The sequence below is a fragment of the Alligator mississippiensis genome, chromosome 1 (genome assembly GCF_030867095.1).
Source record: "Alligator mississippiensis isolate rAllMis1 chromosome 1, rAllMis1, whole genome shotgun sequence".
NCBI classification, from domain to species: domain Eukaryota; kingdom Metazoa; phylum Chordata; order Crocodylia; family Alligatoridae; genus Alligator; species Alligator mississippiensis.
The window spans coordinates 134570870-134592703 of NC_081824.1; the positions used below are offsets into that span (position 1 = coordinate 134570870).

At 45.3% G+C, this 21834-nt stretch overlaps 1 long non-coding RNA gene across 3 annotated transcripts in view; it reads right to left on the bottom strand.

The window, feature by feature from the left end:
• Positions 1-1355: 1355 nt before the first annotated feature.
• The window catches only part of LOC132243841 (uncharacterized), a 51741-nt gene continuing 31262 nt past the window's right edge, over positions 1356-21834 (bottom strand). For 2 of the 3 annotated variants that reach the window (XR_009455415.1, XR_009455416.1), the window contains exon 2: positions 1356-2346. This is a non-coding gene — a long non-coding RNA (uncharacterized LOC132243841). Of the gene's footprint in view, positions 2347-7588; positions 7654-21834 lie in introns of those variants that run through there. The other variant, XR_009455417.1, reaches the window with a different exon arrangement.

Below are 21834 nucleotides of genomic sequence, written 5' to 3' on the forward strand. Positions count from 1 at the left end.
GTATCTTTGGGAATGCGTTGTTAGCCAATCAACATATTACAGTACTGCTTTATAATCTGAAAACAATAGAATGGCTTGTAAAACTAATGCTTTGGGGATGGTATCCAGGACAGCCATACTTAGCAGATCAAGAGGCAAAGCACAAAATCTACCCATGAACATCTGTATACCTATGTTTAGGATAACATGTTTTTTCTTTTAATCATGCTCTCTGATCAAGGTTATCAAGTCAGGCAGTCAATAGCCTGAACCCTTTTATCAGCTCTTCTTGATAATTATGAGTTATTTGCCATTAGACAGTATGCTAATTCTTAGACTCCTACAAAGAGCTTAATCAATTGAGTGCATTTTATTATTTTCTAGTCTAAACATTATAGACTCATCATATAAAGTTTCCAATAACACTAAATTATTCTAGGTAGTTAAACTGATGTTAAACCAATCAGAATTTTTGAATTTATTAGGCTTGTGCATTATTGAGCCAGCACAATGTAGACCAACATAAACAAATGGTCACTTATTTCAATCTATTCCACCTATTAGGCATGTAAGTAGATTTACAGGGGTATAGGTTGTAGCTGTGTTGGTCTAAGGACATAGGCAGATAAGGTTCTTTGGGTGAATCTGATATCCTTTATTATACCAACTTAAATAGTTGGAAAACAATTATTAAGCAAGCTTTTGGGTTCAAAAACCCTTTGTCAGGCTAAGGAAGTTTCAGCAGTTAGTGTGTGCTCTTCCTGGATGGAATGAAAAGTAAAGAAGCCAGAGGCTGGGCTGGTACACATACAAAACAGGTAGTCAGTGAAAATGTAGATTGAGGAGTCAATGAGTGAGAGACAGGCTGGAGGGATGGGGGGGAGGGGGGTGAGAAAGAAGGGGGATGAATAGTGGAGAAGTACCTGGGGAGTCAGATGTCAGGCAGGTTATAATGTGTCATAAATCCAATGTCTATATTTAGTCCATGATTTTTAGTACCCAGGAGGTTGATGAAGTGGAGTTCATAGATTCGTCTCTGGGAAGCGTTTTGTAAGTTTCCTTTGAGGATCAGGACTGAGAGATTAGAGAGAGAGTGGTTTTCTTGTGAAAAATGTGCCCTCACAGGTAACAGGAATACCCAGTTACTGGGTCCAATCAGCACTTTCAGCTGATACCCTCATGTGCCTCAAAACTCAGCATGTCCCAATCTCTCGTCACAATGGTCCTAGAGTAACCCCCCTTGATGAGCAGACCCCACTGTAGGATTGGGCATTACAGGGATCTTTTGCTTAGGTAAAAGAAGCATTGCTGCAGAGCAAATGGGGAGGTCAAGGGGAAGAAAGAGTAAGTGAGGTTTAGAGAGTATAGCAACCAGCTTGACCATATAAGTTATTTATTGCCAGGTATATGAACTTATGATGATACCAGTAATAATAGCCATACAAGAGAGACAAATAAACAGTTACAATATTACATAGTTTCAATTAGGCTTTTGGGGAAGTCTAGCTCCAGTTTGATTAGCAAAAGTCAGGTTTAGAAAGCTGTGCCTGGAGTAAGAGAATAAAAGCCAGGTTGCTGGAGGCAGAGGCAGAGAGAGAGTTGGGGTCTCACTACGCAGCAAAGCTTGAACCAGTCGAGGTTCCCAGGTGTTTGTTGAAGCTTGCAGACAGGCAGATGATCTCAGCATGATCAGTGGAGGGATGCCAGGCAGAAAAGGAGTGGAACTGCTGCAACTTCTGGATCCAAGCACAAGGACAGAAACTTGAGCTTGGGTAGGGTTTTTGTAGAGAACCAACAATGGCTCAAGGGAGAATGCTAGGTTTGTTTAGGGGTAAACAATGGCTCATATGCTGGATAACAGGAAGTGATCACTCCTGGCTATGGGCAGCATTACCCTGAGGGAGCTCACAATAGACAGGCAGATTCAATGTTTTGGGTACCAATAGAGGAGTCATTACTAGAATTGGTCTGATAAATGCTGAGCTGGGTGTGTGTAGATGTGGGCTGATTAGCATTTGGAGTAAGGATTCCCCATCATGCAGTGCTCCCCTGCTTTTCTGATCCCAACATTCAGTGTGGTCCTTGCCTTGGAATCTCTGTTCTCCATCCTGAATGCTAGTGAAGGTGCATGCCTGACCCATCTCCCATTTAAATGAGTTGTCATCTGGTTCCATCTCAGATGCAAATGAGACCAGGGGAGTTGCTTCACTCATATCCCCCTTGTCTGGAGGGCTTTAGGTGTGCCTCCCACTGCATCTTCCTTGTCTTTTGTAAGTCCTTCCTTTAATCAGTTCTTGTTCAGGCAGAGGTAGGGAGGGGGAAGAGTTCTTTGCGAGTCAGATGGGGAACCCTGGCACAGGATGCAGCCTAAAAAACACAAAGCTGAGAGGTAACAATATATATTATAATGGTTCAGGATGGGCAGCTGGAGTTAATTGATTTCTAAGAAGCCTGGGTCTCACAGTCACACAAGATCACAGCCGTGGAAGCAGACAGGCAATCTAACACAACAAGGCCAACAAGGCTGGGAACCGAGGGAGTATGTACCATATTGCCCATACCACGAGATAAGTGGCACCAGTCAACAAGGCCTCAGAGCAGGGTGGCCTGAGTCCCAATTTTGGGAGAACAGGCAGGATTAGAAGAAGTCCCAGAAAGACCAAATTAGTATGTGTGTATGTAATGGGCTTGGAATGGGTTGATGACACAGTACGTGGACAGTGTGACCACAGAGACAACCAACCAGAGAGAGCCACAGATCAAGAGTCATCAGGAGGGAAGGAGAATACAAAAGCAGAGACTTGAGAATAACAAACGGTCCCTCCCTTTGTCTCATCCCTTGTTCCCTCCCCATCCCCCCAGGAGGGTCCCTAAGATCACTATGGACAGAGGGCACATAATCAGCCCATCTCATGCACCCCACTGGAGGTGGGGTGTGGGCCTTGGCACCCCACCTTCAAGCTGCTGACATCTGACACCTAAGAGACAGCCTCCGTGTGGAGCCTGCATCCTGGCCAGATGTACTTTGAGTCTGATGATAGCTCTAGGATTTGGTAGATATATAGAATTGCTTGATTGTTCATGTTGCTTTTTTTCTGTTATCACTGTGTATCAATAAACTTGCTGATTATCCAATGACAAGGTGATGGTCAGTCTGAGAGTGCCCCTCCTCCCCACAGAAAAAGGTCTCTGGGTCCTAATGCCAGAGACAACAGAATTCTTCAGGGCATTTTAACTATCCTTTTCCAAGCCCCTGCTCAGGTGTGTGGGTATTTTTTAGGGGTACGCGAAATAGGCCATAGTTGATTTGGATTTGGCCTGAATCAGAGACAGTGATTCAATTCGCTGATTTGGATCACTGTTCCCGATTCGATTCAGCAGAATCAGAATCTAAAGACACAGGGGCCCCCTGTGTGCTCGGTGGCAAACCTGGAAGTGGACTGGAATTAGCTCCAGTCCATTTCTGAGTCCGCTGCCAAGCGTGCCAAGGTGCCCCCCTATGCTCCCCCAGCTTGGCGATCAGTGGTGGAGGGACACCCGGATGTCCCCCCAGATCCAGGAGCCACTAGTTGCCAAGCTGGGTGTGCTCCCCGGTGGACACAGAAGTGGACCGGAAGTGCTTCTGGTCCACTTCCCGGTCTGCTGCCAAGCACGCTAGGGAGCCCCCTGTGCTCCTGTGGCCCACTCCATCCACCCCAGCATCACAGCATTCATGGGCTGCCTGCTATCTAGATGTATGTAGAAAAAACATTTAAATCTGTGTCTATGTCCAAATCTCTGAATCTTTCTGAATCAATTTGGACGGTTCCAGATCAATTTGGAGAGATTAAACGGTCTCCTGATTTGATTCGGATTCAGAGATTTGGCCACCGAATCAGGTCAAATCTCTGCCGAATCGAATTAGAGACCGAAGCTTCGCACAGCCCTAATATTTTTATACCACAGGTCCAAGACAAGCCTATTTGATGATGTCAGAGTCAGAACTAGGTAACATCAGACATTCCCTCTTTCACATACATATAAACAGCTTCTAAATCAGGAGTCTTTTGGGCAAATCTGGACATTGCCTTGGACAGCTGTAACTGAGAAACTTGTACACTGCAGGAGAGTCAGCCTGGGGCTTTTAAGCAAGCTGCAACTGCACTTTTAACTAGGCAAAAGAGCAAACTATGGAGGTTTCTAGTGCCGAGGTGTAATTGTAGGAGTTCTACACAAAATGAGCTGTAAGAATATACACCCCAACTTGTTATAAGCAGTGCTTTGGAGAACTTCTCCAAAGCATCGGTCATGTATGAAAAAACTTCCTTTAGTGACAGACCCAGTTCTTACTGCAGCACTATCAACACTTTTACTTCTAGAAGGGCAAGAATGTAGTAACTTCCCTTTATATTTGAACTGACAGGGAGCAAGGCTAAAGAAAATTCTATCTCCAGTCCCAGAGTCCAACCCTAATAAAGACTGGGCTATAAAAAGGGTGATAGGAAGCTGTTAAAAGATGGCAAGTAAGTTCAGTTATGCCAGTAATGAGAGAAAATACTCAGAATTCATTAGACTTTGGAGCCTACAACTACCTACAAGAGATTTTAGAAATTGCTTGAGTGTTGTTCCTGTTTATTGTTTTAATCCGTACAGTGCTATATAGATTTACCATAAAGAATTGCTCTCTTTCAAGAAATGTATTCTGACCATTTCATTTCCCCTGGGTCAGAGTTTCACTGCCGGGATGTGCCTACGTGCATCTTATAGCAAATTTTATTTGAATACGGGGCGAAGATACTGAATACAATAAAACAAGCTCATTCTTTGCAATATTGTCAGAGCAGTAAACACTCAGGAGTTCATGTCTACAGCAGTTTTGGTTTTGCTTTCTCTACCAGAAAACTGTAAACTGCAATGTGAGAATCAATCCTACACACTCCATGTCACAGATCTCACTGAACAATCCTCTTACTGGCCACGGTACCTTGATAGGAGGCTCTCCAATCTCCATGATGACATGCATAACATAGCCAGCCAAAGGTTCACTACTCAGATACTAATGTACCATATCATTATTGTTATTCTTGTTTATTGAGTCCCAACTCTGTGCTCGATACCTTACTAAGCAAAGGAGGCACTGTCAGTGGCCCCAGGAATTGTTATACTTTTCAGTCACCACTCTTTGTAGAGATCTCACAGACTGTGCCACATGTGTGATTTAAAACTCCTCCATTCCTTCTAATGTCCAAATTCAGAAAATTCAGAAGGTGAGATAAGCCACACATTTCATGGCATATTTTACAAAATGCTTTCCAGGCAGGTACATATTTGGTTCCTCCCTCCCCCTCTTTCACGCAGCAGGTTTCAAATGTAGAAAGCCTTGGGCATTCATGTGGGATGAGGAAAGGGTAGACCTGCAACTACTGTTCTAGTGATAATAGATTTTTTTCTTACAGGCAAGAGTCCCAATGGATGTCAAATACCTAATGAAAATCTACACAGAATAATAACATACATGCAAGTGTAGACAATTTTTCCAAATAGTAAAATCTAAATTCTCTGGGTTTTTTTTTTCCAATTTTGAATGGTTTCATTTTCACTAATAATAATAAAGCTAGATTCTCCCTCGCACATGTAAAATGGGGCAGAAAATATCTTCCTGTGCCAGTCTGGATTGCTGTTTCTTACAGAGGGAGCATCACATCTGACGGTAGGCAGGCACACTGCTTCAGAAAGCTTTTAGTTAGAGTCCTACTGTGGGATGGAAGTTTAGTTTCATCCAGGGGTTCCGTAAAAGCCCTGGCAGCATAGGTTACTGAGTAGGTGTATTGACAGCTTCTACCTTGCATCTATTTGGGCTAAAAGCCTACAGGCAGAGGGTAAGTCACCACAACCTCTTGTTGTCAATACTGACCCTCATTGGATTTTCTGCCACTTGAAGACTAGTTGTGTTGTGATAGACCCTGTACAGTTTGGTGTAGCACTTTTATCATGCTTTCTATCTCCATCATAACATTCCAAACACTAACCAGTTAGTTATCCCTCCTTATACCCCTGTAGGATAGGTAATTTATTCATAGCCTCATTGTAAAGATAGAGAAATAAATACAGGCAGATTATTGCCAAAAGAAGAATGAAGGGCTGAACTCCGTAACTCTTGGCTCTGTAGCCTGTGTTCATTCCACTAAGTCATAACATCACTTTTTATACCCAACTGCAATTTTTTTTCTGATTATTCATGATTTGGAGAGTGCTGCTTTAGGCAGTCAATAGCAATTATACTCAGCAAAAAGAATGTACAATACAAATTACAGCAATATAGATTTCCCCCCCCTGTTACTTTAATGTTTAGTTACCCTGTTAGATTTAAACTGAGTACATAATGTTTAATAAATTGCTTTCACTAAAACCCATTAACTGACACTTAAAAATAGCATTTTAATCCAAAGGAGTTCAGCAAAACATTACTGCAATTAATAGGCATGTTGCAGCAGTGAAAAATCCACTCTAAAACAAAGTGTACTCTTGGTCTCGTGTTTTTATCTGATACTCAAAAGCATCCTGACAAAGGAAGGCCAGATCTTAAACTGTTGGAAACAGCTGTAACATGCTCCTGTAGCATCACTGACTTCAAAGGCGCTCCACTGATTTACACCCACTCAGGATTTGGAGTTGTGACAGGGGGCCTCCCGGGGCCGACCTCTGTGGCCCGCCCGCCTGTCACCGTGACAGCAGGCCTACTCAGGGCCGAGCTCTTCATGGCCCGCCCACCTGTCTCTGGGCAACCGCCCGCTTATCTCGCCCGCCACGCCTTTGATGATAATTAGTTCCATTAAGATAATTAAGCTGGAGGCTGCCCATTGTAATGCCCCGATGCCAAGGGGCGCTCTGCGGCTCCGACCTCCCCTAATACCACAGCCCAAGCCTCGCAGATGGCATCACGGTGTTCTTCCTCACCGGCCCCCGCACTGGGCCCCAGAATCTTCTATGCAAGACCCCACTATGGTCTTCTCTACTCAGGCAGCCACTCCGCCGTCATCTGGGCTACCTCACCCCCCCGAAGCTATCTTCCCCTCTCGGGTGTGGTTCCCCCGGAACCTTCGGCTACCTAGCCCTGGCCCACCTCAAGGCCAGTCGGGACCCGAGGCCCCCAGCTCTTGGGCGTCCCTCGCGGTGGGCCCCCGGCCCTTTTGACCATCACTGGTCCTGGCCCCAGCATGGGCCAGTCGAGGGGACTCTCCCCTTCGGGCTGGGTCTCTCTAGCCACTCACTCTACTCCTCGGGCCTCCCCATGCCACTACTCCCTTCCTCCTAGGAGCAACCGCGGCACCTCACCCACATCACTCCCACTCTCGGGGTCTGCCCTCTCTGGGCCCCTCACAAACACATGGCCCTCTCGGCCCTCATAACCCTGGCCCTCTTGGCCCTCATCCAGCTCAGGGGTCACCCACCCGGTGGTGGTGGGAGCTAGGGGTTAAGGCGCCCCAACCCACCTTTCACCGGGGTGATCACTGGCCTGGTATTTCCTGGGGGCTCCCGCGCCACTGAGAGCCCCACCAGACCACCCACTCCCGGCAGGGTGCAGTCTCAGGTCATGCCCAGGACCAGGAGCCTCCTGCCAACCCCTTACCTCCAGGCCATACACAGCAGCTCTAAGACCAAGCAATGTTGCTGCCTGACCTCCTGCAGCCCAACTGCCTGGTTTATATAAGCCTCAAAATGGCTGCCACAATCAGGCACCTGGAGGCTGCCGGCTCCAGGCCCTTAAAGTGGCAGGAGCACCCTGTGCTCCGCCACAGGAGTCATAGCTTAATACTATGTTTCCTGTCCCTTGGGAAACTGAGTATCTTCCAGGTGAAGGTAACCTGGAGAGTGGCTAATGAATCAGTTTTAGGTGACAGCATAAGTGTTTTCTCTTCTAGGAATGTGGAAAGATCTGTAGTTGGGTGGAGAAGAAGGGCTAGACACAAACTTGTGCCCATGGCAATTCTCACCCTGCCCCACCTGTCTCCAGAATCGTGTCATTGCCAAGGCTGGCCCTCTTCTCCAGAGCTGCTGGGCTTTCTTGCCAGTATAGTTTTTAGATTCTTTCTCATCCTGGTAACCAGCAGAAGCAAGCAGCAGAGGTTGATTATGGAGACTAGGCAGACAAAGTGGGGACTTTCTCAAATCGAAATCAGACTTTTCAGCCCTAAAATGTAGGTCAGTTTTGGAGAATATGTAGGTGGGGAGGGAGAGCCCATTGGGACTTTTACAGCTAACTTTACCAATAGGAAATGCCATGGGAAGTGTTCATCTTAGCAGGAAAACTGCAAGGTGAGCAACTAGGGTTCTTACAGTAGGACCGGATTCATGGCTTTTTTAAAAATATACCTCTTATCTGGTCAATATGTCTTTTCCAGGCAATTCCTCCCTGGCCACTGCCTGTTATTACACCTTCTTATACTGATTTTTTTTATAAAGAAACTGTGAATCAAAATTCCCCTTCAGCAATGTAGTCACAAATTAGGCAGGAGTTCCTCTGCCTTTCCCCTGAGCACCCTCTTCTCTTGTGCTGAGGTGCTAGAAGAATCTCAAGGGAGCTCCTTGTTAAAATTCTGCAACAAAACTGTAAAGGAGGATTGGGGTGATTTCCCTGGCTCTGCTGGAGATTATCTCCTCTCTGCTAAATTGTCCTTGCCAGAGTTCACTTTAATTACCAAGGCTTATAAGAATACTTTGAAAGCATTGCAAAAGCAATATATATATTGCTGCTTTTGCAATGCACCAGATTGTGATAAGTGTCAGAAAGTTAAATAACATAACCCAGGGCTGGCTGAGTCTAGTGTTCACAAGCACTCCTTTTTCCAATTCAAATTGAATAAATTGTACATTGTACTTTATTAGTGGTTCCTAAAACCTCCCCCTAACTATGAGCTTTAGGAAAAGAGCATAGGCATTTCTATCAGGTATAATTAAAATAAGTTTGCTTGCTCAGTAGTAATACCTTCCCATGTTGAGTGGAGCTTAGCCTTTCTTCTTCCTCAGGTTTCTAGAGTGCCTTCCTGCGGATGTCATGGCTTCTGCCTTCACCTCTCCCAGATATGGAACTGCATGCTTCCCCACTCGGAGACATGGCTGTTAGCTGCTGAACCTGGTGTATCAACTGTGCTTACCCAAGCTGGTCTCACAGGATTGATACCTGCAGTTTTTCCCTTTGAGGAGTTTTTGATGGGTGGAAAAATAACCAGCCAGCCTCCTTAAACCAAGGTGCCACTTAATTGTTAGTGTAAAAGAAAGGATTTTAAATTCACAAATTGTACAGGGGCATGCCTGCCTGGCTGATAGGCTTACCATTTCCACAGAGTAGTCTAAGTGGGCCTAATATATATAGATACCAAAGAAGAACTCTGTCTTATCTCAAACAGCTCACAAAAAGTTGCCTTCCCCTGACAAGAAACTGCTTCATTTTATACAGGAAGAATTCCTTAGTTCCCAAGGTTTGGTCTTTACCTGTTCAAACCAATTCAACACATTCTACTAGTCTCCATTGGCTCTGCCAGTGTCCTGTAACAATCCTCAGGCATTTACAGCAGGAAAGCTTATGAAAGTTTCCTCTTGTTTTCCCACCTGCTCAGCTGATTTACTCCATAGTAAATATTCCAATAACCAGGTCAAAAGCAATGGTTCATAAACTATTACTGAGCTGTTCCAAGTCTGCCATGCCTTCCTTTTCAGTTATAGATGAAAAAAGTCTATGTTTAAATGGCAAAAGGGATAGATTCCCTGGTCACTTGACTAAGGAACATACAACTGGCCCACAGAACATAGAAGCATTATTAATGTGGGAATGCCTTGTTGGAAGACTGTCCAAACTTCACTCTTGCCAAAATGCATGGTTTTGTTTGATCTTGCTTATAGTTTTTATTACAAATACTAGGGGGGTGGAAGGTGGGAACCTTGGTCGTGCACTATAGTTTCTTGTCTGTTATATATGCATAGTAGTTTAGTGGTTTACCAGGTGCCTCTTTTGTTGAACTATGTGAGGCTGCTCAAGAAGACAGGGAAAAAAGGAATTATATTCTGATCTAAAGATAAGTTCTTCTCAGAGTTCATTATAGCAGTTTTAAAAATCTTACCAAACTATTAGACTTCCCCATGACAACTCAGGTGGTAGGAAGCAGATGTGAGATATTATTAGCCCACAAAGTTTTTCAATCCTTGTCTTGTAAACTGGGGCCAACCATCAGGCATTAATTCGTGGGATACACCATGAGTCTCAAAATGAAGTGTAAAGCCTTAATATTATTGTCAACATTAATTGAGACCACACAGGTATTTAAAAAAATATGTTCATTGTGCATTTGTTATTGTTAAAATTTTCACTAACAAAATAGCCAACAAAATCAATATAAATTTGCTGAATAGCTATGGTCACCATATCTAGTGATTTTGTAATGGACAACAAACCCTTACTTGTATAGGCTGATTAAACTGTCAGTTATAAATATATTCTTCTCCCCCCTATCGGTATCTGACCACCAGTCTGTTTAAAGATTTCATATGACCATACCAGGATGATTTTCACGAAGTCCTTTTTAAGGCCTGATGCGGATACTTTTCCGGAACACTGGTTCTGAGGAGGCATCCTACCCAGGAGATATCCTACCTCTACTGAAAGTTTTTCCTTCCTCTAAAAATCAGGTCTCATCTCCTGAGTAATTTCACATTTGTTTTGCTACCATTTAATTTGAAGTGTGAAACTTTAAATTGTAGCTAACCTGTTTGTGTGGCCTTGCAAAGTTGGTTGATTGTCACAGATAACTCATTGATTTAGACAGTATTCAAGCCAGTGGCCCTTTGTACCCAAGATAATCTCTCTTCAGAATATACTGTACACTCTTCAAGGTAACACAGAACAACCATCATCATTAGTACTTTTGCTGAAGAGCAATATCTAATATGCTACTAACAGGTCAATACCTAGCTCTAAGATTTTAATGCAGCTAAAATAGGAATCCCCTTTTGCAGTTCCTCAGAACATACAAGGTTTATAACTTGCTATGAGTGAAAATTTTGGACATGGATATATTTGTGAAATTTCCATTGTGTACAGGGGGAAATTCTTACTTTGTGTCTATGATCTATCTATATAAATAAGGTACATTCTGACTAAGACCATATGAAAAAAAGAAGGCTCTCAAACCAAAGAGAGGTGCTATTGTGAGACAGTAGAAAATATTTATCTGACTCACAGCTTATTAAAGCCTAAACAGTAAGTATGAGTAAATATTTTATATGACAACTCATCTTTTTTATGCGCATAAATATCTCGTGATCAGATAGTTATACTTGGATCATAAACTCTCCAGGCAGGGACCATCTTATTAGTTCCACAATTGTATGGTACCTAGCACACTGGGACCCTGGTCCATTACTGCAGCTTCTAGGTGCTAATGCAAAATAAATAAATAAAAATAAAGAAATTCCTGAACTTAATCGCAGTTCAATATTATCTGGAAAAATCTTCAACTTATTATTCTTGATCTGCAGCTCATACAGGGTGGCAGTATTGTTTAATCTAGCGATCCAGAAATGATTATTAATGGAATAAAATGCCAGATGTAACTTGTGAGGCTAAGGGTGAAGTTTTGTAGCACTGGACTACAACCTTAGCTAATATAAATTAATATACCTTCAATGATCAATATCAATTTACAGCAGCTGGGGATCTAGTTCATTATTAATAATTGCCCTCAACAAAGATTGGGGGTCATGGGTAACAAGCAGCAAACAGAAGAAAGGAAGGAAAATCAGTCAGTACAGTGTATGTGTTTAAGTGGGAAGGAATCATGAATCCTCAAGCCCTAATCAGCTTTGACACTAGCTTTTAATAAGTATAATTTACCTAATTAAATCTGTGTTGTAGTCTACGTGTCACTTTTAGAGGCATTAGATAAATATGTATTTTGCATGCCTAACTATTTTCTGAACATGTTATTTATCCAGAAGGCAAAAGTCTATCAAGTAACATCTTCCAAGTATGTACTTGATTTCAAAAGAAAACACCAACTCCTCCTTATGCACATGTAGTCAAATTCTACAGGATGTTGAAGCTGAAAAAACAGCTCAGCTATGTTTCTTAAAGTAGTAACATAACCATTGTGAATTTTTACTGACCCAAAGGCACTATAGCTGAGAGTCTGCCAAATTGCAGCTAAAAATCAGGCTGTTCTTGAGCTCATTTTAAATGGAGTTAAAGATGGACTGACTGACACAACCTTAACTATAGCAACCTCAATGATCCTGCTGTCATATTGCATTGTGGAGGTAATGATAAAACTCCTCCTGGCTTCTACAAAGATACCCCACAGGTCTAAGTAATATATGAATGGTAGAAGAAAGAAATTATGCATATGTATGTGTATGTGTAATGACTGCTTACTCCTTCTTCTGGGAATCAGGTTGCTGGAATAAGGATGGGAAAGGAAGCAGCATGGTAGCCCTTCCCCCACAAGCTGGACCATGGAAGGAAGCAGGATACATGCTCCATTTTAATGGAAAGAGCCCATTTGCATAACCTACATTCAAGGGCAAGCCCTAGAAGACATTTTGTCTGCCTGAGGGAAAATCTCTCTAATGCTGTTCCTAGGATAGTGCACATTCAAATCACCCCTATTCAGGGTAGAGGCTTGTGGCAGAATGCCATCTCTGTCTCTCTCCAAACTCTGCTATCAAGCTGATGACCAATCTGACAATTTGCTTACCATGGTCACTGCAGAGGACAGACACCCCTGGCCCCATCAGCTTCAGGTAACCCTGAGTTGTAACCTGAGCTAGATACATTCCTGAAGGAAGGGAAAACCTGTTCCCTCTGCCTACGTGACTGCCCTCACACTCCTGGGTGTGAGGACTTAAACTCCCTATTGTTCTAAGCAATGTCATCATGACTGGGAGGGGGCTAGAGACCCTGCCAGTCTACCCAGCAACCAGTGATGCATTTCAAATTGGTTGGCTGGCAGCCAGAACTGCTGGACTTCAATGGATCAGGTAAATGAGGTCATAATGTTGCCCTTTGGGGTCAGGCCAACTCTTAGGATCTCAATATTGCACTGTTAGACAGGAGGGTGTGACACAATTGCACGTATACAAAACACACAAATCAATTAGGTACATACACATGCACACTACCAGCTCAGGCACATACACATCCAAACCAGCCTAGGCACATGCATACCTATCACCAATTCAAGCACATACACCATACACCCCAAAAGTTAGACACATATCACTAATTCGTATATGCACAGAATGCCATATATATATCTATACATACACATACACACACACACACGCACTCTCACCAGTTCACACACATACAACCCACCTACACATACACATAGGTAAGTTCCTAACTTGGATGGTACAGTGTGTATGTGTGTATGTATGTACATGCTTGGTGTACTTGGGATACCTGGGGAAAGGTTAAGGTAAGAAAGTAGAAGTGTAGGGAGTGAAAGTTGCTGGGAGTGAAAGTCACCGGGACAGGGATTAGAACCAGTAGACTAGAGGGACCTGGGCTGAAGAACTGAGGCTGGGGGTAACTTTAGGTTAATTGATCTTAATTGATTAAAAGACAATGCTCAAAGCCTACAGAACAGGGGGGCAATGCCAGCACAGAGGCTGGGAGTGGAGCCAGAGCTATGGAGGAGCTGAAAAGATAGGTGGGGAGAGGGAAAATGGGACTAAGGGAAAGTGTGGGTGTTAAAGAGGGACTCTGGGTGTGGGGAGCCAGAGGATGGCTCTGGGGCAGCTAGAGAAGTTGCAGGGAACATCAGTAGGTGCTGGGAACTGAAGAAAACTACAGGACAGCCACGAGGAGCTGAGAAGCTACAGGGGTGGCAGGGGGGAGGACTATAGAAGGTGCAGGGGAAGCCTGAAAACAGAGAGATGGAGACCAGAAAATTACAGGAAAAGCAGCAGGGGCAGCAGGAAAGCAGGAAAGCAGACAAAGGTAGCAGAAATTGAGAGGAGATCAGGAAACTAGTGGAGAGGGGTGGAGGCTGGAGCTGAGAGAGAGAGAGAGAGAGAGAATGAGGCTGGAATTTAAGATAAGGAAGGGACTGGGATTCAGTAAAACATGACCCAACTCGGGGTTGCAAATGACAGTGGTTTTATTGAACAGGGGAGATGGTGACACAATGTCTTATTGGTTCCCTTGCGCCCACGCACGTGCGCGCACACACACACACACACACACACACACACACACACACACACACACACACACACAATGGCAGCAGGGGTTAGAGAGGCTTGGTGCAGGGACTGAATCCACTGAAGTCCAGGAGGAGAGAGAGTTCAAATTGTAGGAGGAGGTATGCAGGTAATATCAACCTATCCAGGCTGGAAAGCCCCTCCCGCCTGAGACAGCAACGACTCCCACTGTAACAATGACTGCAGCTCCGACAGAAACAGCAACAGCAACGACAACTCGCGAGGAAATTGATCAGCCTGCAGTATCGAGCAGCCCAGTCATCGGTCCGCAGAATGCAGTTCAAGCTACCACCTATTATGCTCATTCCAGAGCCGAACTGCAGAATTTATGTAGAGAATCCAGGATCCGATCCGACGAAACTCTGGCTGTGTGGTTGGGACGCCTGGTCGTGGAACTTGGGTCCGACCTCCTGGACCAGGAAGAAGCAAGCTTCTTGGTGAGACAAGCTTCATGGAGTAGGGGACATGTCACTGACATCGACATGGTGGTGTTTAGCGTCCATTGGCCTATTCCGATTCCAGCGCTTGTGGCAGGAGTGATCGAACAGAAGGCCCACGCATGGCACGACAACCGACCAGAGCACACTGGTGCAGAACAGCTTGTACTGGCTATTATCGGAGTTTCATACTGCGCCTGGAACCCAAGAGAATGCACGTTGGGACTAACACTGCTCCAACGAATGCGACCGTGGCCTCATCGTCACCTGCGAGACCCTGGAACCGTTCCAGTGACCCTCAACAGCATAGATAGTTGTCTTAAAGTTTACGGGCAAAGAAACATCGTGGTTCTGTGAATTGTGCTGAACCCACTGGTCGATCATCCTGTGAGTAGTCTCCTTCATCAGTTGTCAAGACTGCGCGTCCTAATGGAGCCAAGACTATCCAGTGATCGGGAGTGTCAACGCCCGACTGAGGCTCAGAACACGAAACACCGCGAATCCGAGCGTCCAGTATTACGCCAGAGAACGCAAGAGGAGCGATACATGTTTGGATACCTCCTGCAGCGTTCTGGACTTAATAAGAGACAGCTTCGGATTTTAGGAGACGCGGGACAATGGCAGCTAGCCTACGAGTTAGGTTTTCATTATCTAGAAGAAGGCGACGATGACTCATCGACGATTTTATCGAGTTGCTGAGTCGAAAAAGAAAGAGAGCTGTCCAGTATAAAATCGTGTTTATGTATTTGTATTTAATAGTACTGATAAGTTTAATTGACTGCATTATCGTGCGGTCCTGTGTGATTTTATAGATAGTATTGAATAACCATTTTAAGAGAGTTCTTTTACAGATCTGGGATTCGGAGTGCATGGTGGAGAGAGGCCCAAGAGGGACAACATCACTGAAAGGAACAAAGGCCTGACGCGCGATTCCACCATGATGCCCACCGAAGTCATGATCATTCAGTTTTTTGTTATGAATGTGATTTTATGTATATGTGTGTGTGCCGGCTATTATTTGATTCGATCCCTTGAGGACGAACTTTTATTGTTGACTGATTTTGTTTATGTTCGTTTAGTTTCACGAACCATTGACAGAGCTATGAATAACCCGGATCATAGGTTTGAAGTATAATTCTATTGTGCCTTCAGCAAGGGGGGATGTCATGACCCAAAGGTCTGATTTTTTTTGTGTGCGCGCTTCGGCACTCGAATTATCCCTGTGGGTATACAACTTCGTTGCACGGAGGAGTTCTGCTGCGCAGAGAACCCGCGTGCAGGGAAGTGTTCCCACCACTTTGCAGCGATCGTTGCAGGGTGCATTTCCTTTGCAACACAGAAATGCACGGTGCAAAGAGTTCCCACTCATCGTATGCAAATTCGTGCCCCGCAATTGGCTAGTTCTAAATTATTCACACTTGGCAGCTAACGATTGGCCTGCTAGCCGTATAAGAGGCTTGAGCAGTTTCTGCCCAAGCCGAAGAGGACTCCGCATCCATCTCGTGGGGACTCTGGGTGTGCGCGGCAGGGTAATAGAAACCCTGTGTGTCGCTCAGAGGAGTTTGGCGGCCTGATTCACTGCCCACCTCTTCCCGTCTTCGAACGGAGCCTACTATAAGACGTAACGACGAGTTTAATGCGCGCTTGTCCTGGACATCCGGAGTTTGTCTGCGTGGAGCCTAGCAAGCTCCACGTGATTGTTCGTGTTCTTTCTGCGTGGAGCCTTGCAACCTCCACGTGTGTTCGTGTTTTTTGTTGTAACCGCAACTCAAGCAAGTTCTCAGCCTACACCACGACCATCTCGGTGTAAGTAAAATAATCTTAAAATCAACCGTTACGTGTCTGTGCCTAATTCTAGCTTGGTGCCCGCCCTCTCCGATCCGGCCTGCCCGGGCTGCTGGCCACAGCCCGCGTGCAGAGCGATGAAAGCGACCCGGGGTCAGACCCGGCGCGCACATATACAACAGTAAAAATCAATACAAACCTAATAATTATACAATATAAAACAGTGGATATCCAAAACCAAAAACTTGCTCCCAAAATAAAAATGTTTAAAGCTTATCTTAAGTCTGAGCTCACTTATACTTATCTATAGGGAATAGAGAGGGATAGAAACTCAGAAATGGTTGGGGAAGGGGAGGGAATGCATTTTAAAATAAATTTAAAAAAAAGAAAAACTGGGGGTTTTGCGGGAATATTTGAATGCTCGTGGCGCATGGGCCAAGTCCCGGAGGACTGGAAAAGGGCCAATGTGGTCCCCATTTTCAAAAAGGGGAGGAAGGAGGACCCGGGCAACTATAGGCCAGTCAGTCTCACCTCCATCCTTGGCAAAATCTTTGAAAAAATTATCAAGGCTCACATATGCGAGAGCCCGGCAGGAAAAATTATGCTGAGGGGAAACCAGCACGGGTTCGTGGCAGGCAGATCATGCCTGACCAATCTAGTCTCTTTTTATGACCAGGTTATGAAACACCTGGACACAGGAGGAGGGGTGGATGTCGTATACTTAGACTTCAGGAAGGCCTTTGATACGGTATCCCACCCCATACTGGTGAACAAGTTAAGAGGCTGTGACTTGGATGACTACACAGTCTGGTGGGTGGCGAATTGGCTGAAGGGTCGCACCCAGAGAGTTGTGGTGGATGGGTCGGCTTCGACCTGGAAGGGTGTGGGCAGTGGGGTCCCGCAGAGCTTGGTCCTTGGACCGATACTCTTTAATGTCTTCATCAACGACTTGGACGAGGGAGTGAAATGTACTCTGTCCAAGTTTGCAGATGACACAAAGCTATGGGGAGAAGTGGACACGCCGGAGGGCAGGGAACAGCTGCAAGCAGACCTGGACAGGTTAGACAAGTGGGCAGAAAACAACAGAATGCAGTTCAACAAGGAGAAATGCAAAGTGCTGCACCTAGGGAGGAAAAATGTCCAGCACACCAACAGCCTAGGGAATGACCTGCTGGGTGGCACGGAAGTGGAAAGGGATCTTGGAGTCCTAGTGGACTCCAAGATGAACATGAGCCGGCAGTGTGATGAAGCCATCAGAAAAGCCAATGGCACTTTATCGTGCATCAGCAGATGCATGACGAATAGGTCCAAGGAGGTGATACTTCCCCTCTATCGGGCGCTGGTCAGACCGCAGTTGGAGTACTGCGTGCAATTCTTGGTGCCGCAATTCAAGAGGGATGCGGGTAACCTGGAGAGGGTCCAGAGAAGGGCCACTCGTATGGTCAAGGGCCTGCAGACCAAGCCCTATGAGGAGAGACTAGAGAAACTGGACCTTTTCAGCCTCCGCAAGAGAAGGTTGAGAGGCAACCTTGTGGCTGCCTATAAGTTCATCACGGGGGCACAGAAGGGAATTGGTGAGGTTTTATTCACCAAGGCGCCCCCGGGGGTTACAAGAAGCAATGGTCACAAGTTAGCAGACAGCAGATTTAGATTGGACATTAGGAAGAACTTCTTCACAGTTCGAGTGGCCAAGGTCTGAAACGGGCTCCCAAGGGAGGTGGTGCTCTCCCCTACCCTGGGGGTCTTCAAGAGGAGGTTAGATAACCATCTAGCTGGGGTCACCTAGACCCAGCACTCTTTCCTGCCTATGCAGGGGGTTGGACTCGATGATCTATTGAGGTCCCTTCTGGCCCTAACATCTATGAATCTATGAATCTATGAATAAGTTAAAGACAGCCCAGGAGGAGGGGCAGTAACCATGATGAGACCTCTCAGAGAAGCTGGACCATCTAAAACTTGCTCTCTCTCTTGAAACTCATCATCAATGAACTGCTTGCCTCCAGAGGAAATCTCCACCTGCCTCTAGATGTTTACTTATGAGTAAACTACTTGAGATCTAACTAGATATATAGCTTGCAGTAACACAGATGCATAATCAAAGGCTACTATGGCACTGTTTGCTCTAAGGGATTTCTCTGTTATTTCTCTACCTTGTGCCCTATTCCAAACCTACTTCTTGTAACCAATAAAGTTCTCCTCTGTACCTAGCATGGGAGAATTATTGGGAGAGGATCTAGATTATGCCTTGGGGTCTCCTTGGTCTGTCTGACTAAGGGAGACCACTATTTGTGCTTCAGACTAAGAGAAACACCCCAATTTCTTGCAGTAGGTCAAGTACCCTTAAGGACTACTCAGCCTATGTTTCCCAGGGGACACAGGGCCAAAATCTGTCCAGACTCTGGGTGGTGGTGGCATTTCCCCCAGGAGGGGGGTGGCCAGATGTGAGGCACCCCCAGGAAGGTACTCAGAGCCTGGAAGGTGCTTGGGCACAGTGAGGCGGGTGGCTTAATACAGGAGCATCCCCTACTGGCCCGCCACAAGGTTAATCCTGCCTCACTGTGCCCAAGCACCTTCCAGGCTCTGAGCGCCTCCTTGGGGGCACCTCACATCTGGCCGCCCTCCGCCTGGGGATAATGCCACCACCACCCAGGGTCTGGACAGATTTTGGCCCTGTGTCCCCTGGGTCTACAACTGATGCAGAAGCCCCGCCTGGGTCTACAGCAGACTGCTGCTGAGTGGAAGCAGCCCCACCCACTCTCCTGGCACCAGACAGGAGCTGGAGTTGCTGGCTACCTGCAGGCCAGATCTAGTAAATTAGCAGCCATCCACCTGCAGGCTGAATCAAATCTGTTGGCAGGCCGGCTCCGGCCCATGGACTGTATTTTGCCCACCCCTGACTTCTAGGCATCACAGCAGGAGTGAGGCTTACAAAGAGGTGAGGGGGTTGGCTTTACAGAGCAGTGCAGGGAGAGTTTTCAATTTGATTGCATTGTACTGAATCTATACTATTTCTAGTGCCATGCCACATTTTAATAATGTGATACAACTGATGTCAATATGTTCCAAAATGGAATAATAATTGGCTCCAAATCATTTCATTTTGATTTAGTTTTCATTTTTAGTGTTTTGGGTTGACCTGTCAGAGCAGATACTGCAGATCATCCTGACCGCACTGCAGCCTATGAAAAGCTGACCCACTTCCTTTGCAGAAGGGGAAGTTTAAAACCAGGGAACACATGGCACTTGGTTAAATCAAATTAAAAATAATCAGGTTTTAAAGCTTTTCTACTGGCCATTACCTGTAGCATTTCAGCTCCCAGTCACAAATTAGGTGTAGAATATATAGCACTTTTAAAAAAGGAACAAAAGCTGTTGACAGAGATTTTCTTTCCTTCAAAAATATAAAATCCAAGAATCAGTTTCATGAATATAATGACATTTATATGCCATTTTGCTGAGCATTTGGAGACTCAGATAGCAGAGGCAGATGCAATGTAGTTTCTGAGCACAATTTAAAATCAAATGGATTTGAATGCTTGTACAGTGTATGGAATGTGGATATTAATAGTGGCCCAAAGCCACCTCTCTAGATCCACATAAACATGTTTCCATCCATAAAAAGACCTTTGGCTATGCTGCCTATGAAGCATGATCCCCAATACCCTTAGAACCCTAATGACATCCCTCCATAAAGTCTAAGGACTACAAAAGGGAGGGGATGGAAATTAGGTAGGGTAGGAGAGTCTTGTTCCTCTTCCAGACTCCCAGAGATTTCCTGAAGAGACAGCTTCAGGCTGTAAGTCTGCATTATCTTTCTACTGGACTGAGAAAATATTAAGTAACACTTTTCTGTCAGCTCTGGTGTTGGAAATCTCAAAATCTGATGTAAAGAAATGCAATATAAAAATCCTTAAGAATGTATCTGTGAAAAGTTCATCCCATTTTTACATACCTACTAGCCAGAGGCCTAAATCTACTAACCATAGTACAATATTCAAGTTGACCAGGATCAAACTGAAATCCAGTTCAGTGGATAGCTTAGAGTTTTCTGATCACATACTAGGAAGGGAAAAAAAACTAACTAGAATCTTGTTCCTGGAGCACATTTGGGTCTCCATGTTTCAGATTTCCCTATGAGTTGCTTTCTCATGAATGTGCAGTTCACCATGCCTTAGTAAACATAACTATGTATTCTGCCACAAGCTGGAATAGCTATATGGTGACTAAAAACTCAAATGAATGAAATTTTGAAGCAAGTCATTCAAGCAGCATAACACCCCTCCCATGGGGTGCTTTTATGCAATTAATGTGGATAGCTGGAGATCTGAACAGTTACAGAGGAAAAAGTTGAAACTTTTGGTCCCTTGAAAAGGATCAGTAATAGTTTAAAATTTCTGTACATTCCACAAACTTGATGGTTCTGCTAAAATGATCAAGAGTGAGATAGATTCATTGGTCTGGATGAATGGACTGTAAGGTGGATAGAAAACTGGCCAGAGCATGGTGACTGGTGCCACCTGAGCCGGGGGGGGAGGCATGTACCCCCCCAGCGGCCAGTCAGTGACTGGGGGGGTGGGGCTCCCCGTGGCCAATCTCATCGACCAGGAAGTGCCAGCGACGCTTCACCTGGGACATCCACTCCCCAGCTGGCGCTCACAATGGGGGTGTTGGCACTCCAGCCACCCCCCCCCCACCAATTGCCTAAGTGGGGAGCACTGCCTGTGAGGGGGTGTACCCACACTCTCAAGGGGTGCACATGCACCCCCTACGCATCACCACTGGGCTGGACCATCAGGCTCAGAGGGTAGTATTCAATGGCTCAATGTCTAGTTGGCAGCTGATATCAAGTGAAGTGCCCCAGGGCTGGTCCTGGGGCTGGTTTTGTTCAACGTCTTCATCAACAGCCTGGAAGATGTCATAGAGTGCACCCTCAGCAAGTTTGAAGATGCTGGAAAGTAGGGCTAGGATTCAGAGTGACCTAGACAAATTGGAAGATGGGCCAATGTTAGGTTCAAAGGGGATAAGTGCAAAGTCTTGCACTTAGGATAGAACAATCCCATTCACTGGTACAGGCTGGAGGCTGACTGACTGGGCAGCAGCTCTGCAAAAAAGGACCTGCAGATTACAATGGACAATAAACTGAATATGAACTAACAGTGTGCCCTTGTTGCCAAGAAGGCTAATGACATACTGGGCTGCATTGGTAAGAGTGTTGCCAGCAGGTCAAGGGAAGTGATTATTCCCTTCTATTCAGCACTGGTTAGGCCACATCTGGACTTCTGTGTTCAGTTTTGAGCCCCTCACTACAGAAAGGGTGTGGACAAATTGGAGAGGGTCCAGAGAAGGGAAACAAAAATGGTGAGGAGCTGGGGGACATAACTTATGAGGAAAGACTGAG